This window comes from Passer domesticus, unplaced genomic scaffold (genome assembly GCF_036417665.1).
Source record: "Passer domesticus isolate bPasDom1 unplaced genomic scaffold, bPasDom1.hap1 HAP1_SCAFFOLD_37, whole genome shotgun sequence".
Classification (NCBI taxonomy): Eukaryota; Metazoa; Chordata; class Aves; order Passeriformes; family Passeridae; genus Passer; species Passer domesticus.
The window spans coordinates 502,575-522,188 of record NW_026990149.1 but is presented as its reverse complement, the minus strand read 5'-3'; the positions used below and the strand labels follow the sequence as shown (position 1 = coordinate 522,188).

At 45.4% G+C, this 19,614-nt stretch overlaps 1 long non-coding RNA gene across 1 annotated transcript; it reads left to right on the top strand.

Annotated features, from left to right (window-relative positions):
- Window positions 1-1,568: 1,568 nt before the first annotated feature.
- On the top strand, window positions 1,569-3,391 carry LOC135292562 (uncharacterized). Its single transcript, XR_010354800.1, has 2 exons — window positions 1,569-2,852; window positions 2,964-3,391. It is a non-coding gene; the product is annotated as an uncharacterized LOC135292562 (long non-coding RNA).
- Window positions 3,392-19,614: the final 16,223 nt, after the last annotated feature.

The window sequence follows — 19,614 nt, the reverse complement described above, 5'->3', positions numbered from 1 at the left end:
GGCGGGAGCCTGCAGAGGCTGGAGAGGGGCAGGGGGGACTCCTTGGAGCCCCTGCAGCCCAGAGCAGAGAATGAGGGGAGAAGGGAGCCCAAAAAGCCCCGGCAGCCCTGAATGGGAAGCGAAGAGGGGGCAGCTTTTGGGATTGCTGGGACTGCCAGCAGGCTGGGGAGGGCGGGCACCGAGGAGAAGGGGGACCCCCAATGCAAGCATGACCCCAGCAGCTGGGACAGGGGGAACTCCCAAAGAGCAGAGGGGAGGGAGCAGGGGTGGGGAACTCCTGGGGAGGGTTTTTCAGCACTGAATCTTGGTGTTTGGGAGGTTTTCTGCAGCCTAGGTCGCTGGTGACTTGTAGAGATTGACTTGGGCAGAAAGACCTTCAAACTCAACATGCTCATCCCTTGTTTTCCCCAAACCAGGATTTCCCATTGTCACTTCTTGTGAGGTAGTGAGGAAGAGGAAGATGTCCCTGGACATGGAGTCAGGTGAGGAGGAAGTCAGTGCCCCTTTCTCCCTCTCTCCTGCTGCATCTTCCAGCCCAGCACAGCAGAACCCCGTGGCAGAGGCCGTTTTGAGCGGCTCCACGGTGCAGGAACCCAACGGGGAGGAAAAGCCCCGGAGATGCCACACAAGGAGGGGCTGCAAACGCAGATGGCGGGGATCTGAGGGGGAAAGAGCCAGCCTGGGCCGGGAAGGCGGCCGGAGATGGAGCCAGAGGTCGGAGCTGGTGGTCCATGAGGAGGTTCCTGATGGAGAGAAGCCCCACAAGTGCGAGGAGTGTGGGAAGAGCTTCAGGCACAGCTCCAACCTGATCAGGCACCAGAGGACCCACACTGGGGAGTGGCCCTACGAGTGTGATCAGTGCAGGAAGAGGTTTCAGGGCAGCTCCCATCTCCTCGTGCACCGGCGCACGCACACAGAGGAGAGGCCCTTCCGCTGCCCCGACTGCGGGCAGGGCTTCAGGCGGAACTCCCATCTTGTCACGCACCGGCTCATCCACACTGGGGAGAGGCCCCACGAGTGTGAGGAATGTGGGAAGAGCTTCAGGCACAGCTCCAATCTGATCCAGCACCAGAGGACCCACACTGGGGAACGGCCCTACGGGTGTGGGGAGTGTGGGAAGAGATTCAGCCAGAGCTCCAGTCTGTTCTGCCACCAGAGAATCCACATCGGGGAGAGGCCCTACGAGTGTGGGGAGTGTGGGAAAAGCTTCAGCCAGCATTCCAGCCTGATTGTCCACCAAAAGATCTACTCTGGGGAGAGGCCCTACGAGTGTTCCAAGTGTGGGAAGGGGTTTCGGACCCACTCCCATCTCCTCCTGCACTATTGGAGTCACACAGAGGAGAGGCCCTTCTGCTGCCCCGACTGCGGGAAGGGATTCAGGCAGAACTGCCACCTTGTCAGGCACCGGCGCATCCACAGCGGAGAGAGGCCCTACGAATGTCCCCAGTGTGGGAAGAGCTTCTCCAGCAGCTCTAACTTGACCCAACACCAACGGAGGCACCGGTGAGGGAAGCCCTGCGAGTGCCCCGAGTGCGGGAGGACCTTCGTGCGCTGCTCCAGCTCCATCCCCCACTGCAGGAGCCACGCTGGGCACAGCCCTGGTGACCCACATTCCCTGTGATCCATGCTGGGAACACACCTGGCTGCTTGTCCTTTTGGTTTGGCCTTGATTTTCTTCTGATTCATCTTTATCCCTTAAAAACAGCCCAAACTGTGTTAAATGAATGACATTGATCAGCGATCTCTAAAGTCTCACCATTTCATAGGTGTTTGAGGGGGCACCTGCCTTTGCCCTGTCTTTTGGGGGTAAGAAATGGATTCTGGAGCTTTCTGAAACCAAGACCCGTCTCGTTTGTTCCCGGCACCGGCAGCTGCAGCCTCCCTGGACACCATGGACTCTGGAGAATGGGGGCAGCCAGTGAGGACATGTCCTGGATTGCAAGCTAAGTGTGTGTTCTGTTTGCCATCAGTCAGAGGTGGAGCACTTATCTTCTGTTCATTGGGCAGTTTATCTCTTCCACAACCAATCCTTCATCCAGGAGATAGCTTCTGTCAATAATTATTAATTACCTCCTGTTAATGGGCCAGTGAGTGCTACTGCATGGCTGATAAAATAACATCATGCCACTGGGAGATGCTCTGCCCAGCGGGAGGAGCCAAGCATTTCTTCCTGGATAGAATCTGAGTTTGGAACATTGCAGCAGCCTTTTCCCACTGGATTGCCAGAGGATCAACCTTTTCCCACTGGATTGCCAGAGGAAGACCAGGCCCATCTACACCACCACTGGACCTTCAGAGGAAAACTCCACCCTTCTCCAGGATCCCTGCTCCAACAGAGCCACACCTGTCACTGCAGGAGGGCTTCAGCCACCATTCAATGGGACTGCTGCCAGCACCCTGACCCACAGGGTGTCAGGTTATATTCTGACTCTGTCAGTGGTTTTGGTTTTTTTTTTTGGTTTTTGCTATTGCCTTTGTATTTTTAATTTTTGCTAAAAAAGAATTCCTATTCCCATAGCTTTGCCTGAGAGCCCCTTAATTCAGAATTATAACAATTCAGAGGGAAGGAGTTTCCATTTTCCATTTCAGGGGAGGTTCCTGCCTTCCTTAGCAGACACCTGGCTTTCCAAACCAAGACAGGACAGCACGACCTGCACCCCGTAAGTCACCCCCTGATGGCCACACCTTGTGGGACCCCCATCTTGAAGAGGAAGACCCAAGAGCACCATGGCAAGAGGCTGGATTTGAAACAAAAACTTTAAGGAAGTTAGACATTTTAGAGGAGCTAAGATTTTAGTTAGAGATAAGCTTTATTGTAATTAATTAAAATAAATAGGTAGGCCTTGATGAAGGTAAGAGTTAGTAATTAACTAATAATGGATTGCTTGTCAATCATTCTATAGTCTTTATTATAAACCCAGCTAATCAAACACAATGTTTGGTTAGCTGGGTTTATAATGAAGACTATAGAAACTGACAGATAGCTTTTAGGAACATAAGACAATTGTGGGCCTCCTGTGTTCTGAAACCAATTGAAGACAGGGAATGGGAATTCTATCAAGGGTTCATTTGTCATATTTGCATTGAAAAGGTAGAAAGGTCAGAATGAGGAAGACTTCATTTACTTCCTCATTTTGGGACCCTTCCCATGAAAGGGACCCCGACCCATTTCAAAGAACAAACTACGTATGCCTAATAGATTTTGAACTAATTAGCCTATGAAACAGGGAATGGGATGTACCAAAATTATGAATATGTATTTGTATTTTGGGTATTCAGTAGTTGTATGGATGACAGGACTCTGTAATCACCTGTAAATTGCAGTGTGCATTTGGGAGCAATCCCACACGCCACCCGGCATCGCAATAAACATACACTTTCTAGCTTTAAACTGTTAGAGAGTTTTTGTCCGTCACAGTTGGATATCGGTGCTAGATCAATATCCATATTTTTTTAATAAATCACTTTGGTGACTGCAGCAGGACATCCTGCACTCTCTGGCCGTGGGGCCAGTGGGGGTCCGGGACCCCTCTGGGCACCCACCCAGGAATTTCTGGGAAGGAGGATCCTGTGATCCTGCTGCCTACGTGGGGAAAGACCAGGTCCTGCTGGAACCACGGACAAAAGGTATGTTTCTCTTTAGGGAAAGGTACCTTATTATATCAGCAGTTAATAGGACGCGGGAGACGTCCCGCCTCAGTGGTCTGGTAACCCGTGTCCCGCAGTGGGGACCAGGGCTCTGGTAGTCCGTGCCTCGTAGTGGAGACAATGGCTGTGGTGTTGTGAATTGGGATTGGAGCAGGGGTGGCTCTGGTTTCAATTTATAGTTTAAAGGTGCACCTCAGTGACTCATCATTTGGGTGGTTAGTCTGAATTTTTGGGCTGCGAAGGGTCCCATTGTGGGTGGCAGACAATCCTGGTTGTGCCCCCAGCGTTGTGTGTGTGTGTCTGTGTGTGTGTGTGTGTGTATTGTAATTGGATCCGTGTTTGTTTGGTGGTTTTGTGATTTTGTGTGTTTAGGTTGTAGATGCACTGTATTTGTTGTGGTTTGTGAGAGTTTGTGTTGTAAGCATTATCATTTGTGTGATTTGGCATGTGTTATTAACCTTTGTAAGTGTTTTTGGGAGTTTTGTAAGCTTAAAGTTGTAAAAGGTCTTTGAAATCCCTGCCTGATTGTGGAGGAACACTGACACTTTTGTTTGGGAGAGCGGACTGATTTCAAGTGTTTGTATTGTGCTTAGACTGTGTTAGAGGGGAATTAGGCTGTGTGTGAGCTTGGACAGCATGTGTTTTTGGATGTAAACTTTTATTTGATGTATGGTCAGGTGAAAAAGGCTTTGTGTGAGTTAAATTTGTTTCCTTAGTAGTTAAAAGAGTGAATGGAAAGCCCACAACTATTCCTGACACAGTCCTGGTGATCAGGCAGTCATTTGTTTCCTGGGTAACCAGAGGGGAGTCCAGACTTTGTAGCCTTGGGATACCTCTTTTTATCTCCCTGTAAAACGCCGAGAGTTTGGTGAGCGCGTGTTTTGATAATTTTATTGGTATGTGAGGTTTGCAGTTGCTAGAGTGTGTGGTAATATTTTAAAGTGCTGATGGTTTACCTCCACCCCCCCAATTCTTGTGGAGGGATTTGTGCTGTGCCCTGGCCAAAGTTTGTGTGATTTTCAGCAGGACCTTGTTAAAACTTTTGTTGTGTTTGGGGTCGTGAAAAACCCCTGTCTGTTTCTTTTTTGTGAGCCTAAACTATTAGTGTTAGGAGTCAGGTTGTCAGCAAGAAAAGGGAAATTCAGTTTAGCGGCTTTGGTTGTATGCAGAAAACAGAGAGCCCAGAAGTAGTGCTGGCAGAGGTAGCTGAGAGACTTCTTTGGTGCCCAGATACGCAGCTGAACTCTGTGTTCTGTAACATTTTCCACCAAAGTGTGAGAGAAATTTGGTTAGCAGTCCAAAAAGCTTCGGAATGGGTTATAGTAGTGACTCACACAGCTCTTGGTGCAGCGTGGAATCGTCAAATTTCTGCCAGAACTTGACTGATACTTTGCAAGGTTTCCATCTGTCCTTTGGTTACAGCATGACAAGAGATACGCTTTGCTTTCAGCTGCACACTGTCTACAGTGTATGAAAAGTTGCTTCCAATTTTTAAACATATTTTAATAGGAATACACCTGGAGCAAAGCTTAACAGAGGACCTGATTTAATAAATTATTAGTAACCTGCAACTTGGGTGGAGTACCTAACTACATGGTGTGGTTTCATTAGATTGAATCAAAAGGAGTTTTCCCACCCCTTTTTTGTAGAACTACAAGTTCTTTCCCTAACAGCTGCTGCTCTGAACCCTGCCTTTGAAGGCCTGCTAACCCTTTCTTTTTTTAGAGAAAAGGAGAAAATTAATTAACAAGCTGTTTTATCCCTTTTGTTTGCTAGCACAACTATATGAGCAGGAACAGGAGGCACAGGAATGGAGAACCTGGTTCAGGGGTATTCCCCTGCCCAAGGAAAGATTGCTGCTGTGATCTGTGGATCGTGTTTCGGTGTGCAGTCTGTCAGGACTCGTGGGTCTGGCAAGGGTACAGGTGGTTAATACCTAAGACTGGAACTTGTCTCTCTGTTATAAAAAGGAACAAAAGGCTGCCCAGATAACTATATGAATTTTGTTGGCAATTGGTCAAGAGTTACGGGATAGCATTAAAATATTTGAGTTGTTGGAAAATGGGGTTTCAGGAACATTAAAGAAAGCAGTGGAAATTCTTAGAGTTGAGTGTTGCCAGTATATTTTTGTACCAAGGGAATACCAAGTGAAATTTAAGAACTGGGATAAGATCAAAAGACATTTTGGAAAAGAGGGTCCTAAACATGGGGGCAAATGAAAGCAAAGAGATTCCCAGAGGAAGCCCTTTAGGGTGTATCTTAACACACTGGAAAGAGCTGGTGGGCTATGGTGGCAGTGAAACTAAAAGGGAACTTGTCAAACTTTCCACGTAGTGGTGGCCACTCTATAGACTTGATGGAGGAGTGAAATGGCCAGCAAATGGTACACTGGACTATGAGACTCTATTACAGTTCATGCTTTTCCTTAGGTGGGAATAGAAGTGGCAAGAGGTGACTTATGCTGCTATGTTTTTCAGCCTTTGAAATCCCCCTGAGTGGCAAAGGGATTGTGGGATTAGGCCTCCATCTGATCCACTGGTATTGGCTCTTGAGAAGGATAATAAAGCTAACAGGGAAAAGCTGAAACAGTGTTGTAGCACGTGCTCCATGCAACAGAGATCTTAGAACAAGAGACAGTAGAGGCACTTTTACCACCCCCTAGAAAGCAGGAAGGAGGCAGGGTAGAGGAACGAGTAAAATTGGAACCCTCACCAACTTTAGCCTCCCCTAACTTGTCTTCTGGTTCCTCTGCCCTGGGAAAAACAGTAATTGAGGGAGGGGTTTCCCCACCAACTCCTGAATTAAGGGAACCATGGAGGCTTTACCCACCGTTGCCTAGTAGTGATAGTGAATGGGATGAATCTGAACCAAGTCCTGAGCCTTCCCTGCAAGGTCTGATAGCATCAAGGGCCAGAAGGCAAACCAGACTGAACCCACCCCCACAAACAACTAGAAAGCAAACTAAAGGACTCATACAAGCACCCTTAAGGCAGGCTATAACCTCTAATGGGGAACCAAGGATGATTAAGGTCCCCTTTTTCTCAGTGGATTTGGAGGCTTGGGAAAAGACTGCTAAGGGTTATGGGAATGACCCAATAGGGGTTGCTAAAAGGGTGAAGTTTATGGCTAAGCAGCATTTACCTGATTGGGCAGACATGCAGTTACTGCTTGATGCCTTAACAGAAACAGAGAAGCAGTTGGGTTTGAAGGTAGCCAAGGATTTAGCTGAAGACGCTTGTGCAGCAGCACAAGAGGATATCAAAGATGTGTTTCCCCTTCAGGATCCGATGTGGGATCCCAATGAACCCGATGAATGGGCACAGCTTAAGAGATACCAAGACTTTGTAGTAAAAGGACTAGAATGAGCAATTCCTAAAACCATAAATTGGTCAGCCTTATATGCTGTTAAACAAGGTCCTACTCAAACACCTTCTGAATTTTTGGATCACCTCTGGGACACGATACGGCAATATACCACCCTGGACTCTGGATTGGATGAAGGAATACAACAACTAATAAATTTATTTTTCGGACAATCTACAGGAGATATCAGGTGGAAACTTCAGAAGATCCGGGGCCCAAATAGCTGAGGCTTGGAGACTCTATTGGATGAAGCATGGAGAGTGTTTAGTAATCGGGAGGGAGGATATAAACCAGGGATGAAGAAATTAGTAGCAGTAGTAAGGGCGGGAGAAAAGGAGAAACGTGAGCAAGACCTGCCAAGACAAGGACCACCCCGAGTGGGAAAAGATCCATGTGCATTTTGCAAGAAATTTGGACACTGGAAAAACCAGTGCCCAGAATGAAGAAGGGGTGATGAACAGAGAAAAAGCGATTGGGGGTTGGGGGAAAGGCTGGTTGCTCATGTGAAGGAGGACTGAGGAGGAGAGGAGGGCCCTACCCTAGGGGACCCTCTGGTTGTAGTTAAACTGGGGAACAAGGAAAAGGAAGTGGAATTTGTAGTGGACACAGGGACAACATTGTCAGTGTTGAATAAGGTCCTGTACCTCTAACAAATGATTATGTTATGGTAAAGGGGGCTACTGGTCAATCTGAAAGAGCATATTTTTGCAAACCATTAAAGTATAAATTGGGAAAGCAATGGGAGATTCATCCATTTTTATATATGCCTAATGCTCCATCTGCACTTTTGGGCAGGGATCTGCTAGAGCAGCTGGATGCAAAAATAATATTGAAAAATGGAGAAATTAGTTTGGAGGTAAAGGACCAACAATATGTGGAGCTGTTAAGCCTAATGTTAATAATCAAAGAAATTGAAACTGTAAGTGAAGAAGAGAAAAACTTCAAGAAAATAATGGATCAAATATTCCCTGGTGTATGGGCTTCTAATATACCAGGGAGAGCAAAGAATGCATTGCCCATACAAATTAAGCTCAAGGAAGGGGAACAACAAGTAAGGGTTAAAAAATACCTCCTAAAGAAGGAAGACCGAGAAGGGACTAGCAAAATCATAGATAATGTGTTGTCTAATAGGACTGTTAAGAGAGTGTCAGTCTGATTTCAATACCCCCATTTTGCCAGTAAGAAAGCCTGATGGGTCATACAGGTTAGTACAAGACCTAAGGGCTGTTCTCAAAGTAACTGAAGACTTGTATCCAGTAGTTGCTAACCCTTATACTTTATTAACTCCTTTAACACCTGAACTAACCTGGTTTACCATTTTAGATTTGAAGGATGCCTTCTTTTGCCTCCTTCTCTCCGAGGCCAGCCAGAAAATTTTTGCATTCAAATGGGAGAACCCCAAAACTGCACGGAGGAAGCAGCTCACATGGTGTTTATTACCACAGGGGTACAAGAACTTCCCACTGTATCTGGGGAGCAACTTGCCAAGCATTTAGAGTCTTGGAAACCTCCACCAGGAGAAGGGCAGTTGCTGCAGTACGTGGATGACCTCCTAACAGCCACCCAGACCCAGGAGACACGCGTGCACTGGACGGTAAGCCTCCTAAACTGTTTGGGCCTGCAGGGGTATGGAATATCCCAGGAGAAAGCCCAGATGGTGAGGCAAACAGTCATTTGCCTGGGTTATGAGGTGAGTGCTGGTCAAAGGACCTTGGGGCAGGATGGCAAAGAAGCAATATGCCAGACCCCGAGCCCTCAGACACTGAAGGAACTGAGAACCTTTTTAGGCATGACAGGGTGGTGCAGCCTGTGGTTTTCTAACTATGGGTTACTTGTTAAACCTCTATATGCCCTGATCAGGGAAGGGAGCAGAGATCTTCAGTGGACAAAAGAAGCAACCCAAGCCTCTGACCAACTAAAGAAGGCCCTCATGTCAGCTCCGGCTCTAGGACTTCCAGACGTGAGTGAACCATTTTTCCTGTTTTCCCACGAAAAACAAGGGATTGCCCTGGGAATATTAGCAGAGAACTTAGGCCCGTACCAGAGAGCAGTGGCCTATCTCTCCAAACAGCTGGACACGGCAGCTAAAGGATGGCCAGGGTGTCTCAGAGCTGTTGCAGCAGTGGCAGTGAACATCCAGGAAGCACACAAATTCACCCTGGGCCAGAAAATGACTGTGCTGGTATCCCACATGGTGTCTGCAGTCCTTGAGGCAAAAGGGGGACATTGGCTCTCCCCACAGAGGTTTCTGAAGTACCAAGCTATACTAGTGGAACAAGATGATGTTGAAATTGTGGTAACTCACATTGTGAATTCAGCTTCCTTCCTCAGTGGGAGTATGGGAGAAGCAGTGATCCATGACTGTCTGGAGACCACTGGAGCCAGTTTCTCCAGCTGCCCGGATCTGAAGGACACCCCACTTGAAGATGCTGAGACCTGGTTCACTGATGGAAACAGCTATGTCATCAGTAGAAAAAGGCACCCTGGATATGCGGTTACCACAAGCAGAGAGGTAATAGAGTCTGGACCTTCACCAGCAAACACCTCTGCACAGAAGGCTGAAATAATCACCTTAACTCGAGCCTTAGAGCTGGCAAAAGGAAAAGAGGTTAACATCTACATGGACTCAAGGTACACGTTTGGGGTGGTTCATGCACGTGGAGCCATTTGGAGACAGAGAGGACTGTTGAATTCACAAGGGAAGAATATTAAACATGCACAAGAGATACTGAGACTACTAGGTGCAGTACAACTACCTGAGAAGGCAGCCATCATGCACATTAAGGCACAGCAAAAAGTGAGCTCTGAATTGAAAGAAGGGAACATGCTGGTGGACAGAGAGGCAAAAGACGCAGCCAGAGGTGAGGTATTTGAGGAGACAGTGGAGGCAACATTGATCCCAGATGGAAACATTTCTATTGATGGTAAGCCAGTGTACAATAAAAAGGATAAGAAACTTTTTAAGGCAAAAAAAGCAAATTATAATCAAGAAGGACAGGCTGTAACAGAGGAAGGGAAACTTGTAGCGCCTTCCTATTTGCTGTGGTCATCAGTGCAAAAAGAACATGAAAAAACACTCTGGGGAGTAGATGCCCTGTACAACCATTTGAAAGGAAAAATTATGGCCAGGAAACTCCAGGGCACAGTAATACAGGTAACTTGTCAGTGTAGTCTTTGCCTCTGAACTAATCCGAAAAACATCCCAAAGCCTAAAGTTGGACAAATTGGGAAAGGCTGCGGACCTGGGCAACAGTGGCAAATCGATTTCACAGAATTACCCAGGAAGGGGGGATATCATTACCTCTTGGTATTGCCTGATACCTTTTCAGGTTGGCCAGAAGCTTTCCCTACTAGGACAGCTAAAGCACGAGAGGTAAGCAAAGCACTGTTGCAAGAAATAATCCCGAGGTTTGGGGTTCCAGCCACCATATCCTCAGACAGAGGGCCGCATTTTGCATTCAAAATTGTGCAAGAAATTAGCCACCAGCTGGGGATAGACTGTGAGCTGCATACCCCATATCATCCTCAATCGAGTGGCCAAGTGGAAAAGATGAATCATTTGATTAAGCAACAAATTGTGAGATTGGGACAAGAGGCAAACCTACCTTGGCCCCAGGCTCTTCCATTAGTATTATTGCCAATTTGGACAAAACCAAGGACAAGGGAAAAATTGAGCCCCTTTGAAATATTATATGGGAGACCATATGCAATTCAAGAAGGAGCCACACCTACACAAATAGGGGAGGAAACCCTACCCGAGTATATGATAGCCCTGAATAAACAGCTGAGAGGAACTGCAAAATATGTGGCTGGAGCTCAAAACAGAGATTTGGATGGACCAGTACATGATGTACAACCTGGGGATTATGGGTATGTTAAGTCTTTGGCAGAAAAGACCCTGGAACTGCAGTGGGAAGGACCATTCCAGGTGCTCCTCGCTACCTTTACTGCAATCTAGATCAAAGAACAGCAGGCCTGGATCCATTACTCCCGAGTGAAGAAAGCCCCTGAGGAAGTCTGGAAACTGATGCCAGGTGACAAAGAACTGAAGCTGAAGCTCACCTGGAACCGTGAATATATGGACTTAGAGAAATCATGGACATGATGAAGAAGGTGGTAACTATTATAGCCATTGCCATGGTTGTAACAGGAGCCAGTGCGATACCGCGCAGGTACAACGTAACTGGGATGTACCCGTGCCAAGGGAGGGCCTGTGATCCCCACTCTCATAGGGCCCTAAATGAGATCCTGAAGGTCACAAATGCACCTTTGTGGGAAGGGAGAAATGTTTGGGGATGTAGCTATGCATTTGTGCAAGGTGGGTTGCATGAGGCTTACCATCCACCCATGAAACTCATTCAGATTAGCTCTGAATGCTGTGACAAATGTTTGAGTAAGTGCCCTAAAAATAGAAGGGTTTGCAATAAGAGAGTATGATCTTGACTTTAGCATCACTCAAGTGTGCACTGAATATCAGAAGAACAAGATCAGAACTACCCCACTAACACAAAAGAAAGCTGTTCCTACCCAAAGGCCAATTATTCCAGAAGCAGAAGTGCAGCCTATAGTTCCTGTGATTACTAGAATTGGGCCGTATGCTATGAAGAAAACAAGAACTCAGAGACTGCTGGTTAATCCAGAATGGTCTCTGAAGCGAGTAGAAATGGGAATACAGGTAAATGCTTTGGACATTCAACTAGAGTATGCCCCATTTCTCAGAAATCCTTTCATGGACTGGACCACTTGGCTTCAAGAATGAATGCCCCCTAACTTCAGGAGTAAAAGAGATCTCACTGGGCTGCTAGGGACTGGACTGGGAGTGCTAAACACCATAGATTCAGAAGTGTTGATGAATAAATTAACCACAGTGGGGAAGTGACTTAGTTAAATTACAGCAACCTTTACAATCCTCCCTGCTAGCACTAGGTGACAACCACTGGAAGTTCTCCAAAGTATTGCCAGAAAGGAAGAACACTGAAGAACAGGACGATGAGGTAATAATTAATGCATTAGGCAGAGCCAGTGAAAACATCTCACTAGCTCTTGGGTGTACTCAAGCACAACTGTGGATGCAGTCAGTGGCTGCTGCATCATCAGGGAGGGCAGAGAGGAATATTCTCTGCTGAACTCCACAAAATTGTTTGGGATAGTGCATCCGATATGGAAAGGGATCTTGGTGGACTTTGGCCAACTTCACTTATAACCCTGCGACTAGTAAAGTAACAGCCTTTATTTTAACAATACGTAATGCATCAGTGAGCTTAAGTCACCCAATAGTTCCCCTGGGACTAAACCATGAAGGGACTGTGTTGTATCCTTCTGAACATAGAACATGGGCACGAGAAATTAGAGGAGAGTGGCAGACCATCAACCTAGAGCCCTGTTCTATGAGGAACCAACTGGGGTACATATGTGAGGGGACATTAGAAAGTGATCAAGACACACGTTTGGACACAGACCAAAGCATTTGCCACTTTGAAACGCATTCAGGCAATCAGACAATGTTGCTTGTATATATAGGACAAGGTTGTATCTGTCTCAGCACAGCATGTCCCACCGTAATGATATGAAGAGATAAGGGGTCTGGAATCAAGACACGACTCGACACGAGGTATGCATCTTGTTCGATTTATTGGAAATTGATAGGCTCTTATATAGCATTGTTATCTGTCCATGCGGCTCAAGCGTACATATTATTGGTTACAAGGGACTGTCCAGGAGCCCTGACTCATGCTGTGATTGGTGTAAACCAGCTGCTCATGCTTTTCTTGGTTCTACACTCTTTCTGTCCTGCGGTCTGCTGCTATCTTGTGTAATTGCTGCCTTGCGGTTTTGCTGGTATCTCCTGGTGTCTAGCTAGCCTAGTCTGCAGCCATTGTGTAACTGTCCAACTTCCTCTCATCTCTGGTCCAAGGACATTTCTAGGACTGTCTGTTGGCTTCAGGCCTGGGTTATGCACTCCTTGTAAAAGTCCGTGCCCTCTCTTTACTAGCCAGGCAGTAGAAATACTTTCTGTACTAATACTCTCTGCAATGGACCTCCCTATACCTCTTGTCAGTTAAAAGAGTTCTTCAGTGAGTGGGGAATAGAACACAAGAAAGGCATACCTGCAAATCCCACAGGACAATCCATCGTAAAAAGGACACATCAAACCCTCAAAAGAGTCCTCAGTCAGCAGCAAAGAGAAACAAAAATGAAATCTCCAGTGGAAAGACTTTGCAAGGCTCTCTATGTCATCAACTTCCTGAACTCTACAACATCAGAGCCTGACCCCCCAGTACTTCGCCACTTTGCAAATACCACCCAAGCAAAGCTCACTGAGAAACCACCTGTACTGGGGAAGGACCCAAAAACACATCAAATTTCTGGGCCATTCCAATTGACAACCTGGGGAAGAGGGGATGCCTGTGTTCTACTCCCATCTGCTCCAGGATGGTACCCAGGAAAAAACATAAAACCATACCTAGGCACTGCAAAAGCCACTCCCACAAACACTGACAAGAATTCCCCTGAGTCAAACACAAGACCTCCTCAAAACCAGACCAGTTCTGCCTGGAGACGAAGACGTTGCCAAATGTCCACATACAGAAGAAAAGCCCATCCCATCACAGGACAGCAGACAAAACAGAAAGCTGAACAACATTCTGCTGCATCAAGCCATAAGCCAGACACAGCCTGAACACAAAATTGTTCTCTGAATTATATGTTATTATCCATTTAGATCCTAAAAAGCCCTATTATTCCCCTTTCTCAACTCTTACCAAAAACCCCTAACCTTATACCCACTCCCCCATCCTTAGTTTAAGGAAAAAGAAAAAAAAAAAAAAGAAAAGAAAGAAAAAAAAAAAGAAAAGAAAGAAAAAAAAAAAGGGGGAGGGGAAGGAACAGAGGAAAGGAACAAAGGAGAAAACCCTAACCCTCCCCTCCCACCATCAAGATAACAAATTTTGCTTATATTGCCTATCAGAAGCTCCATTCCTGTCCAGAGATGAAAAATGTCTCCGTTGGTGCTGTCCTCACTGCTGCTTGGATTTCTTCACTGTACCGTGTGCCATCAGTTGGATCAGCCCAAAGCCTGGCCACAATGTCTGGGTAACCTCAGCAAGGACGTTAAAACAGGATAACATGTGCTTATCCATGGGAAGCATGGATAACCCACTTTCCACATGTCTGGTAGGAATTCCTTTCGCAGCCGATGCCTGGCCCGTCTAAAACTCAGAGCTCCTCCTCACCACAGGTAAGAGACCCAACCTGGTGGGCACCTGGGACCAGTGGACAAAAATGCTGCCCAATGCTCTCGAGGAACCCCAAGAATTGGACCTGATGGGGTCCTCCAAGGCCACATACTGTGTCAAATTTTACTTTAGGTGTCCAAAAAATAATTGGCCAGAAATTGACCAGACCAAAACCAGATACCGAAAAGACACATCACCAATTAACAAAGCCTATAACCCTCCTGATTGGTGTAATTACACTGCTCGTGTGATCTCTGTATCCTCTCTTCACCCCAAAGTACTACCCAAGGGAACGTTTCTCATCTGTGGTGACTGAGTATGGGCTGGGATCCCCTCATGGCTACAGGGAGGTCCCTGTACCCTTGGAAAACTTTCTACCCTCACATCAAATATAACCTTGTTACATAACTGAAAAAAAGAAAGTGAATGAAAATGGCACAAAAGATCCTACACAGAATTTGATGAAAATTGCAATCCCAAATTATACGATTGGAACAAACCAAAAAGGATTGCTGTCTCCCTATTCCTACCATGGGTAACTGCAGCTAAAGCCCTTGGTGAAATGAATCACCCTGGGTGCTGGCTCAGTAAGCAAGCCAGCGCTACATCGGCTGCCCTGAGCGATCTTTGAAAGGAAGAAGAGACCACAAGACATGCACCACTCCAAAATCAAGCAGCAATTGACTTCCTGCTGCTTGCCCACGGACACGGCTGCCAAGACTTGGAAGGGATGTGCTGCTTCAATCTCTCTTAATGCTAGGAATCCATCCACGCAAACATCCAGAAACTGAAGGAACTGGTGAAGGACTGAAAAGTAGAAAACAGCCCAGACTGGGTCAATGACCTTTTCAGTCAGTGGGGATATACAGGATGGGTTGCATCTTTGGTTAAGGGAATGTTGTGGATTTTCCTTGTAATTGTCATTGTATTAGCTATGTTCTCATGCCTTTTCCATTGGTTTAAAAGAACTATAAGGAACGCCTTTTTTCTAAATACAGAAAGTGGAGTTGTAGCAGGCCCAGGGCCTGCAATGCCTCCATGGCATTCAGCAGCCTAAGACAGGAAATGCCTGGTCATGATGACAGGACCTAATAATCCCCTCTTCCACCCTCGGACCCTTGCTTATCTCTCTGTAAGCCCACTTACAGAAAGTTCACTTTCGCCTCGACCCTCACTATTGGATTGTTTCTAAAACTCCTGTACCCTATATAAAGCCCTACTTCTGCCCTGTTCTGCAGAAGAGCTGTCCCTGAGACCTTCTCAGAAGACATCAATAAAGACATCTCTGTGGAACCTCACACAGCCTTCTCCTCTCTCTGCCAGCATCTGCCAAAGGCACTCAGCAAGCCAAGAGCTGAAATCACAAATGAGCTGAGAATCACTAAAGAGCTGATCTCACTAAAGAGCTGAGTTTGCTAAGATTGCCTGCAGCTCTGGGGCCTGCCTGAGGGGCCCGGACAGGTCGTGCTGAATTGGACTTCTCTGTCTTGGGCTCCCACGGCAGCCGGGGCCGGGGAGACCCCGAAACGCCGGAGTCGCCTCAGGGACAAGGTGGGCATCGGGCACAGCTGGGACTCCATGGTCTCACACAGCTTTCCCAGGCTGAATGATTCCATGAGTCTGGGATTCTATGAAGGCATGATTCAAAACAGATTTGAACTCCAAATCTACCATATACAAATATTACAAAGGTCAAAATTCACGTGAAAGAAATTAAAGATGATTCTTTAAGATTGAAAGAATCGTATGTCAATGTTGCATATAGGTAAACCCTATAAAAGAAGAGCCTTGTTACCCTTGTAAAATGATGGCTCAGGCCTGCTGCTTGGGCTAAGCACAGCTAACAGCTAGCCTGACAAGTTCCTGTGAGAAAGGAATTTGCACCTGTGAGAGGAAAGACTTCTACCCACATCTTCTATGCAGGAGACAAGAATGGAAACAGCGTTAGAGAGGAAAGGTTTTGACTGACACCTACATGAGCAACTACTAACCAATGAACTGAGTTGCACTAAGTTACTAAGCAATTAAAATGAAACACAATGCCTTCAGAAAACCATAGAAATATGAACTGTGAAGAATAAAGATGGGCTGTTGTGCATGAAGAAATAGGTGTCTTGCCTGTCTCTACAGCGACATGTAAAGACAGCATTGCATGAACTGCCCTTGGGTTTAACATCTTCAGTGAAAAGTTAAACTGGGCCTCTCTATTAAGAAAGGGTTGTTGGTTCAAATGTCCTTGTCCTTGAAGAGAATTCAAAAGCCTTCATAGATATGTTCCTGCTTCTGTAAATACAAACACCTTCATGTTAACATGTGGAAATATATTCTGATTATCATTATTGACAGGCCAATGGAAGAGAAAAAATAATCAGATTTTGTAGGCTGACTTCTTCGCTCTAATACCTGGCCTTTCTGGCTGAGATGCCAGACTCATGAGCACACTGCTTAATTCTTTTTCAGTTCAAGATGATGCAGAGTTGCAAGAAAAGCTGTGCCTCCAGTGAGGCCTGGCCTTGTACACATCTAGTAAAAATGGTATTTCTGAGTTTGAGGTTTCTCAAAAGACAGATCTTGACCTTGGAAATGCAACTCTCAGTCAGTGACTGTTGTCAGATTGTGCAATAAAATGCAGCTTGTGCCTCTTCTGTGTTTATCTTTTGTGTGCAGGTTGTAGAGTTTGTTGTGTGTTGCTGCTTTTCCCCTGCTCTTTTCCCCGCAGTGTTTTGGGGAGCAGAGGTGCAGCGGCCCCGGGAGGGCTGTGGCAGCCGAGCCGGGCCAGCCCCGGCGGGCTGGATTCACGGCTGCAGGGCCCTGCTGAGAGATGGAAAATGAGATGATTGGCTCTGGCAATTAAGGGATGAATACTGTGTGAATATTGAGAGAAGCTTTACAGGTGTACAGTTATGTCATTGCAGTTTAGATGGCCTCTGTTCTCCCCATAGCTTCCCTGTGGGCAGCGCCTTCCCTCTCCCCTGTGGGCGGCACAGGCCCCGCTCTGGCCCAGAGCTGTGTTTGTGTGCCTTGAAAACGTGGTGCTCTAGGGTTTTTAAAAGTTTATTTTAGTTTCTGACTAAATTCTGATTGTTTTATGTAGTTTTATAGTTACTGGAGAGATTGAAAAGCGGTAAATGCAGCGCCTTATTACCTATCAAATTTTAACATGGTCTGATCTCTTTAACAAGAATGCTAACACGTTTGCCATATAAAATGATGCCAGATACTGTCACTAAAAGCTGTTGGGTTGTTCAGCAATATGCTAAATTGCACATTATTTTATTTATTTCCCAGTAACCCTGCACTTTGAAAAGTCTTACTGAATTTCTGTTTCCATGGAATTTGCAGTTACCATGGGTTTTACTCATAACTGATTTACTTCTAATTCTAATATGCTTGTTACAACTTTAATCCATCCAGCAGACCATCATGCTGTTATTTCACTTACAGCTTGTTCACCTTTAAGTTGTCTTTTTGTGTTAATAACCTTAGACTGAGTTACATCATGTCATATCTATAACTTTTAAGAATGTTCGTTTGAATTCTGTTAAATTAAGGCCAAATATTGTAACGCTCAGTTACCTTCTTGAATAAGGTTAAGTTTTATTAAGTAAATTTTGGTAGATTTTATAAATGTTAAGATTCAGTTTTACGTAATTTCAGCAATGATCTATTCCAGCTTTTTATGGATCCAGTTATGTTTGGTATTAATAGTAATTAACATTGAGTTCTCTTGAATGTGCTTTTTGTTCTACTAAGGTGATAATGAAATTATGTTTATTAATTTGAAATCCTTTTAGGACTGGGTTTTATTGAGTTCATCTTGTTAAGCTCTATTGATGTCGAAAGGAATTTATATCAGGTTTGAGTGTTATTTAATCTGAGATATCATAAATTTTATGAGTGAGCTGTTCAGTGTTTCCTTTGTTGCATTTTTTCTGTCATAAATACATTCATGTTTCTATTCCTGTTTTTATAGCCAGCTTTTCATATGTTTTACCATCTTTTGGTGTAATTATCTACAAGACACGTGTCATTTCATGATCCTTCTTTTGTTCTCTAGCTGCTCATGTATCTCTTAGACCAGACTACCCCTCTAGCTGGGCTCTGCACTGGGGCTTCATGGTTTGACCTAGTGCTGCCTCATGATTTTCAAGTATTTTTCAGAGTTCCAGGAAATGATATCTCAGCTTTGTCAGAAGTCTTCTCTAAACTGATGGTATTGTGACATCTACTCTAAGCAATCAGATGCAGTCCCAATTGTTATTACAGAACCACTCCAACAGTTTGCTGTGTTTAAAGCATCTCCATGCTGAGGAAATTTTGGAGGAGACAGCTATTGGATGGTTCATCTGTCTTTCACCCCTAGACCTTTACTCCTAAGTGCTATTCTTAGGAGCCTTGTTTAAAATTACATTTAGGGAATTCTCTCCCACTTAGAGCTTGGGTGGTGGCCAGGCCTTAGCTCTACCTGGACAGGAATTTGCCAACAGACCCAGATGTTTTCTGCATGAAAACTAGATTGGAGTTGCTTTGACTTTGCAATTTCACCGTCTGTACATGACAGTTGAACTATTTTTAAAGGGAGCTTGGGAATTATGATCTGGAAATAATTATCCAAGTCCCCACTGAATCGAGGTTTGTCAGCTGTTTGCAGACTCTGGGATGATGGTACATTATTTCAGAGATTTCTGTTTATTTCATTCCACCTATGTTGTTAGTTTTGTCCGCTATTTGAAATATTCCCGATCGTTGTATCTAAATTATTCCTAATTGCTCTAAGTTTCTTGTCTACTATGTGTATTATTTTACTACGCTGTTTCTTCATACTCATAACAAAAGACATGCATCTCATTCTTAAAAAACAAAAAAGAAGAGGAATGAATGCCTTAAGAACATTCAAATAATGCAATATGTACATGAGAAATTTGGACGACTAACATTTTGAATCATGCAATATTTACATTAGAAACTTGGAAAAAAGGTCATCCCATCTAAATCCCAATGGAGTGTCCCACAGGGAAGCCTAATTGATTCATTAACTTCAGGAGAAGAGATGCCTGTGTTTTATCACCAACAGCTCAAAGCAGTCACCTGTTCATTCCATCAGATACTGGTCAGCTCTGAAGAAATGAAGCCCAGTGGAAAGAGAAATAACCTCATCCCCTTGCAGCCTTTGTGGCCAGAACAGGAACAGGAGTAGGACTGCCAAGACACAGCTGTGCCTGGAAACTGACAGAGGCAATTGGCCAACAAAAGCCTCATGGCATCATCATGGGACAGTGCTCCTCCCAACCTTCTTCAGTTCTTCCCTGTTCCAGCTGCCAGGAGGACATTCAGTGATGTCCAAGATCAACATTTCCAGCTAATGGAC